This window comes from Bufo bufo, chromosome 10 (assembly GCF_905171765.1).
Source record: "Bufo bufo chromosome 10, aBufBuf1.1, whole genome shotgun sequence".
Lineage (NCBI taxonomy): Eukaryota > Metazoa > Chordata > Amphibia > Anura > Bufonidae > Bufo > Bufo bufo.
Window position 1 is genome coordinate 145,650,149 of NC_053398.1, and position 8,426 is coordinate 145,658,574.

The window sequence follows — 8,426 nt, forward strand, 5'->3', positions numbered from 1 at the left end:
ATGACCGGAAGTGACGCGCAGCCTGCCGCAGCATCACTTCCGGTCTCTCGGCCCGGCCGTCGGCGTCCTCGGGTTTTTTTCCCACGGGGGGGATGTGGTGAGAGGGTTCTCTTCTCACCTAAGTATATGTTTTTAAAAACAGGATAGCTCAGCAGTATCGTTTAGGAGGAGGGGTTGTCACAGGAGACCCCTCCCATAGGCGGAGCTTCTCTATTTAAGCTCCCTGAGTTCCTTCAGTCGGTCTCTGGCTGCGCTGCTTGATAAGCTCCAGAGTCTCCTTGTGCTCAGCTGAGAATTTCTGCTATCTACTGAATTTTCAGATTCTAATATTTCAATTGCCTGTCTTTACTCCTCTGGTTCGTGCCGTTACATATGTTTTAAACTCCCTTGGGTTTTTAGGGATGTTTTAATCCTTTCTTTCGTTTCAGCTATGGCTTCTCCTAGAGAATCAGACCAGCAGCGGAAGTCTGCGGCCAAGAGGAAACACCTGGCCTGATATGATTGCAACACGCCGTTAGACGATTCTTGCCCCTTTTCCAGGTGCGACAGTTGCCGTTCCGGCTCCACTACGGAACCCACGATGCAGGACATGTACCAGTGGGCCAAGACGTATGTGGATGATTCCATCAAGGGGGTCGTACGCCTGCTGAGTGAGAGGCTACCTGGCCCCTCCCAGACTCCTATGGAAGTTGCCGCCCCTACTGACAGACCCATCCCCCTCTCTGTGGGGTCATCTTCCTCTGATGAGGAAGAATCTACTTCATGTTTTTTCCCGCCCAAAAAAACACAGAAGCTATTGAAGTCCATCAGGTCGGGGGACCGTGATGTTGACATAGGGGAGTCCTCTGATCCTGCCTGTCGGACTCAGCGAGTCTTTAAGGCGGATGAGACCCTTCTTTCTGTGATGCGCACAGAATGGAAAAAAACGGAGAAAGGTCCAGTCCTCACCCGGAGGTTCAAACAGATGTTTCCGATGGCTAAACCCTTAGTGGAATCATGGGGTTCCATTCCTAAGGTGGACATGGCTATAGCCAAGTTGTCCAGGCGCACTCTGGTTCCAGCAGACGATGGGTCTAGCCTGCAGGACCCTCTAGATAGGAGGGCAGAGTGCACCCTGAGAAGAAGCTACTCGGCGGCCGCAGCTTCGGCCTCAACTTCTATCGCAGCCACAGAGGTCACTTCCTTCCTACGGTCCAGACTGAATCAGATTCAGACCGATGTCAACCAAAGTGTCTCCCAGGACGACATCCTGGCCGCGTTTAAATCCGTAAATCTGGCCATGGATTTCCTTTGTGACACATCCCAATTACAGCTGAAATTGGCAGCCAAGACAATGGCTCTAGTGTCAGCTGCCAGGAGACCTCTATGGCTAAAGCCCTGGAATGCGGATAACGCTTCTAAGTATAATCTCTGTGGGCTCCCCTTCGAACCAGACCGCTTATTCGGTTCTAGACTAGACACCATCATGGAGGGACTCTCCGATAAAAAGGGAAAGAGTCTCCCCCAACAGCCCTTTCAGACCCGAGGCAGACAAGATCGTGGAGACAGATCCGGACAGCAGGCTAGATGTAGAGATTGGGGGGGCAGTCTAGAAGATTTTCTAGACGCTCCCGTAAACCCACCAAGGAGTCAAAACCCTCCTGACTATGGGCCTCTCAGAGGCTCTTGGATAAACCCTGCTACCCCTGTCGTTACGCCTCTGGATTTTCCCGTACCCCTCCCTCACCTCCCTGTAGGGGGTCGTCTTTCTTTTTTCAAACACGTATGGGCCCGGGAAATCTCAGATTCCTGGGTCCAAAGCATAGTAGCTTCGGGCTATCTAATAGACCTCGTTTCTCTCCCCCCAGAAAGATTCATTGCTACGCGCAGTTTTTTGCCGGCCAGACAAAAAAATCTTAGAGTCCTATATCCAGGACTACATTTCCAAAGGAGCCCTGGAGGAGGTACCAGCAGGGGAGAGGGGTCTAGGGATTTATTCTCCAGTATTCCTGGTACCCAAGAAGACAGGAGATCTCCGGATGATCATAGATTTGAGATTCCTCAATCGTTTCGTAAGGAGAACCAGGTTCCGGATGGAAACGATAAGGTCAGTCAGCCACCTCCTCAGCTGTGGGGATGTGATGGCTACTCTGGACCTCAAGGATGCTTATCTCCACATCCCGATTCATCCTTCCACTCGAAGATTTCTCAGGATCGCGGTCCAGATTTCAGGAGTGCGCAGGCATTTTCAATTTGCCGCCCTCCCCTTCGGAATCTCATCTGCCCCCCTTATCTTCACCAAAGTGGTAGTATCGGTGGTAGCAGCGCTGAGACTCCAGGGACTGACCATTGTTCCTTACTTGGACGATTGGCTTCTTTTAGCCTCTTCGGTCCCATTACTTTCTCAGCATCTTCATGTCGCAATTTCCTTTCTGCTCCGCCTAGGCTGGATCATCAACTGGCAGAAGTCGAACGTGAGCCCTTCAACTTCTATCCATTATCTAGGATTCGTAGTCGACTCTCTGGAGATGTCCCTCCAGTTGACGCCAGAAAGAGGAGTGCGGATTCAGGACCTGGCAAGGTTCCTTTCCGTACCACGACGAGTCTCCATCCGGACTCTCATGAAGATGTTGGGGCTCATGTCAGCGGCTACAGTCCCTTGGGCTTTATGGCACCTCCGACCTCTTCAGTCGGAGGTCTTAGACAAATGGAATGGCAGCCCTATGGGGCTAGATTCCCTGTGCTCCCTGTCCAACCAAACCCGGAATTCTCTCAGATGGTGGTTCCATCTTCCAGCAGGGAAGTCTATGACCCAACCAGTTTGGCTCATATTGACTACGGACGCGTCCCTTGTAGGCTGGGGCGTCCATTTAGACGGATCCCCAGTTCGGGGGTCTTGGTCTCCTCAGGAGCGGCATCTTTCTTCAAATCTCCGCAAGATGCGTGCTATCCGGCTAGCCCTCCTTCACTTCGCCCCTCAGATTCGGGGCAAAGCAGTGAAAGTCCAGTCAGACAACATGACTGCCGTGCTTTACATAAACAAACAGGGAGGCACAAGATCCTTACCCCTTCTTTCAGAGATTGGGGTAATTCTGCGGTGGGCAGAGCTGAACCTATCCCATCTAGCTGCCCCTCACATCCGAGGCTCCCTCAACATCATTGCGGATCGCCTAAGTCGCGGCTTACCGACCATGGAGTGGTCACTACATCCGGAGATCTTCAGACAGCTAGGCCTCAGATGGGGTATGCCAGAGGTGGATCTCATGGCAACCAGGTTCAACGCCAAGGTTCAGAGGTTTTGTTCCCTATACAGGGAGGACAAACTCCTGGCGATAGATGCTCTGACAATACAGTGGAGGTTCAGGCTGGCTTACATCTTCCCTCCCTTTTCCATGATTCCGAGGGTATTGATGAAAATCCGTCAGGATCAGGCCTCGGTAATAGCCATCATACCATTTTGGCCCAAGAGATCCTAGTTTACCCAGCTCATTCAGATGAGTCGGGGACAATATTGGAGACTCCCACTAGAGCAGACCCTGGTGTCGTGGGACACTCATCTCTGCTCAGATCTGCACAGATTCAACCTGACAGCCTGGAGGTTGATCAATCCCTTCCCAGAGTGGATGGGCTCTCTGAGTCGGTCCTGAGAACTTTGTCGCATTCCAGAGCAGAGTCTACCAAGAAGGCCTACTCCCGGATTATGAGGATCTTCACCTCATGGTGTAGTTCCAACCAGGTGGCGTCTGCAGATCCGCCCCTTCCTGCGATATTACAGTTCCTTCAGGATGGGTTAGACAGAGGTCTCTCCCCATCTACCCTGAAGGTTCAAGTTTTTGCGATCTCGGCCTGTCTCAACAGACCATATTCTCGGGACCCGCTCATCAAACGCTTCCTTAAGGGAGCAGAAAGATTGAAGCCTACAATACTGAAACCCGTTCCCCAATGGGACCTGTCAGTGGTTCTCAAGGGGTTAGCATTTCCCCCCTTTGAACCTTTGGAGGAGGCAAGCTTTAAGTTTTTAACTCTTAAAGTGATTTTTCTTCTGGCTATAAACTCAGCCAAAAGAATTTCTGAGCTGCAAGCTTTCTCCGCTTTGCACCCATACATCATTTTTCTACAGGACAGAGTCCTTCTAAAATTTCTACCTTATTTTAGACCTAAGGTTCCAACCTTTCAAAATATTAATCAGGTAATTTCTCTACCTGTATTATTCTCCTCCTCTGATGTTCCAGTTAGACATCCACTGGACATATCGAGATGCCTCCAGATCTATGTGGATAGATCCAGAGAATTCTGGATAGATGAGAACCTCTTCATCCTGTTTGCCGGTAAGTCTAAAGGCCGTAAAGCGTCTAAAACTACTATTAGTCGCTGGGTCAAGGAAGCCATTAGGGAAGCTTTCACCTCCCAATCCTTAGATCCTCCGGAGTTTGTGAGGGCCCATTCTACTAGGGCCGTAGCTACCTCTGTCGCGGAGAGAAGTCTTCTCCCCCTAGAGTTGATCTGTAAGGCGGCTTCCTGGAGCTCTGAATCAACCTTCATCTCTCATTATAGAATAGATGCTAAGGTAGCAGAGTTTTCGGCCTTTGGGCAGACAGTTCTTACTTCTGCCAGGCATGAGGACCCTCCCTAGGGGATTCTTCTTGCTATTTCCCCATCTGTGCTGCTGGTAGGATGTAAGGGAATCGTTAATTTCTAACTATAATTTGTTTTCCCTTAGTCCTAACAGCAGCACACAAATGTTCCCGCCCTAAGTACTTTGTTATAGACAAGGTGGGCTGGGGGGCGAACCCCTCCCTTTAAGGGAGCTGGAGTTCTTTCATTGGTTACTCTTGGGCTCATTAAAAATTCTGCCGGTCCTACCAGTCCACGGGGGGCAGTTAACCCCATCTGTGCTGCTGTTAGGACTAATGGAAAACAAATTATCGTTAGAAATTAACGATTTCTTGTCCAGTAATAAACATGCTCCTCTCTTCATTCAGATCAGCGACTAATAAGGTTTATCATAGAATCTGGAAGATCTTCTCGGACTGGTGTGTCCTACACAATTTATCCCCGAAGCACCCTCATCTGTTTAGGATATAGCTTTATTTAGTGCTGAAGGTCTTACTAGGCACCTGTTTTAACCTCTACAGTCCAGTAACTTAACATTTTTGTCCTGTAAATCCTTGTTTTTTCTATAACAAAGTGATTTATAAGCCTTTTCCGTTGAAGAGCCAGAAGATTGCATGACGGTCTCTGTCTAAAGACTGTTCCAGGTTTTCCACCAAAGGGGCATTCACAGTCCAATTCAAACCAAGAGATTTTCCTTCTCTCTTATTATGCTAATCCAGCCAGTATAGAGGAAGAGACCCTCCATCTTTTGGATGTTAAATCTACAATATAAATATACCTTCAAAAGGACCTCTGATTTCAGATCTTTTGACAAGCACTTTATCCAATACTTTGGACCTAGGAAAGGCCAATGGGCTAGCAAAGCCTCACTAGCCAGATGGATCCGAGATACTATTGTACAGTGTCACCAGAAAAGAGACTTACCTGCGCCAGAAGGGATTCAGACCCATTCTATTGCAGCCTCTTGGGCAGAGTTTGCCGACATTCCTTTTCAATATCTCTGTCAAATTAAAAATCATGGTCTTCAGTCAGAACATTCATGGATCATAAAAGACTGGAAATATCAGAGGAAGTTTTCCCCACCCCTATTCCCGCTTCTTAGGTCCCTTGGTGCTGCCAAGGACAATGAGGAAGAATGAAATTAACTTACCTGAAATTTCTTATTCCTCGAATCCAAAGCAGCATCACTTTCCCTTTCGATAAATTCTTTGAGCAGTTTAGCTTTTTTTTTTTTTCAGGTTGATTCTGAAGATAAGATGAAGTTTTATAGGAGTGATCTGTAGATGGTTTTCAACTATTTATCTGCTGCTTTACTACGTTCTGTATTTCCCTATTGAGAAAATGTAGAAGCTACTATGGTGCATCGAGTCAAGGGACCAGGATGTTGACCATGAAGAAGCTCCAGAATCTACCCCTAAGGGTCTGGCGTCTTTGAAGTGGACAAATCACTGCATAAAGCAGTGATGGCAGAATGGAAGTATACAGAAAACAGGCCAGTTCTTCCCAAGGGATTCAAGACAATGTGCCCTATCACGGCAGACAAATTCACTTGGGGGGGGGGGGGGGTTGTCCCAAAGGTAGATATGGTCATATCAGTTTGTCGTGAACCCTCTGTACCAAGTGACCAACCTCTTCTAAGGGCGTTGTCTAAGTGAACTCTGCATTCTTAACAGTACCCCTGATGGTGGAGATAGACTTTCCGAGGGCAACACCAGGTTGAGGAGGATTGGCACACGAGGCAGATAGTTTAGGCGGACAGAAGGTACTAGTGCAAAGTACCACAGTAACAGACGTAGTCAGCAGGGCCGAGTCATACCAGGAGCAACAGTGCAGGACCAAAGGATGAGGCAAAGGCGAAGTCAAACAAGCAATGGATCAAGGCAGACAGCACAGGTACAGCTCAGGCAATCCAGGTCAGCAACAGGAGAGTCAAGACAGAGCATGTAAGGACGAAACAGATCACAGAGTCCAGAAACACAAATCACAGAGCAGGTATATCGGAACACCAGCACAGATGTCAACCGTTGCAGGACACAGGGACCTTTGACGCTCAGGCACCTAGGAAGGGTGCTGGACCACTTATATAGGTGCAAGAGCTAGGATTGGTCAGCACGGTCACATGTGCTAATCCCATAAATCACAGGAAGTGACGTGCGCCAACCTTAAGGAAGTGCTACAGGGTACAGACTGGAAGCATGCTGTACACCCAGGGCTGGAAGGAAACCGTGGAGCAGATTCCATGAATGATGATGCCTGCAAGGACAGTGAATGTGAATGGGGAAACACTAGCAGCTGATCACTGACGAACGTGGAGTGCTCTGATGCACACTCTCAGTAACTTCCATTGTGGTCCATGAGAGCTACGAAAACAGTGTAGCACAGCAAGCTATTCTGTTTCTGAGTTAGGAAAACAAGAGCTTGCTGTGCTACGCGGTTTCTGTAGCTCTCATGCACCGCAATGGGAGCTACTAAAATAGCAAGCGCCGCCAGAGCGCTCTGGTGTTTCTGGTCGGCTGGTGGTCGGGACTGTCTCATCTCACCTTAGCAATGGCGAGATGAGAACCCCTTTAAGATTGCTGTTAAAGCAATGACCCTTTCCATGGATGCTAGACGTTCTTTGTGGCTGAAACCCTGGGCAGCAGATATCACCTCCAAGTACAATTTACGTGAAGACTGCTCTTTGAGCCAGGCAAACCTTTTGGATATGAGCTGCAAAAGCTCATGGAGGGATTGGCAGACAAGGGGAAAGTCTCTTCCCTAGTCATCTTAGGGGTAGACCGGGTCACACCAGGAGGCAGAGATTCCACCAGAGATCTCACCACACCAGTTTCCGTTTTTGCAGAGTAAGTCATTCCCGGAGAGAAGGGGCCAAAGAGATCTGGAAAGCTTGTGAAAGGTCGTCTCTCTCATTGCCTAGATGCTTAGCCATCAGAAATCCAGGACCCTTGGGCCCTAAATATTATTTGCTACTGGTAATCCATTGAGCTTCTGGCTCTTCAGCTAGGCAAATTTATTCAGACAAGTCTATTTCCTGTGAGAAAGCAAAGGATTCTAGAGCATTCTATAGTGGAGTTCCGGCAGAAAAAAAGTCCTGGAAGAGGTTCCCAAGTCCGAGCGAGGACAGGGGGTTCATTCTCCTATGTTCTTGGTTGCAGAATCCTCAGAGGACTGGAGGGTAATCATATCTCTCAGATTCCTCAGTCGTCACATCAGGAAAAATTAATTTTTTTGTGGAAACAATAAGATTTGTCATTTCCGTCCTGGAACAGGGAGATTACATGGCCACGTTAGACTTGAAGGATGCTTCCTTCCATATTCCCATCACGTGAGATACCCGAGAGCAGCAGTCCTACTCCGTGCAGCAGACACCTCCAGTTCAGGGCTCTTCCCTCTGGGACATCATCTGCTCCTCACACCTTTGAAAAGGCGGTCACTTTGGTGGCAGCAGCTCTCAGGACTCCATTGTACCCTTCTGGCTGAAGAGGTTTTGGTTTACCAAGCTCCTGCGGAGAAGTCAAGGTCAATATTGAAGATTTCTCCCCCAGTGCAGAACTCGAGATTCATTTGAGGACTGTGTCTACCAACAAGATCTACATCAGAATCAAGAGGATCCTGTCTAACTGGTATATGGAAAGAGAAGTGGACTTCCTTTACCCTCCACTTACAAAGAATCTGGATTTTCTGAAAGATGGAACAGACAAGGGCCTTAGTGTGGCTACGCTTAAAGTCCAGATCTTGGCCATATCGGATACTTTCTTTACATCATTAGCCCGTAACCCTCTTGTCAAAAGGTTCCTCAGGGGTGCTGCCAGGTGAAGACCTGCGTTCCTCAA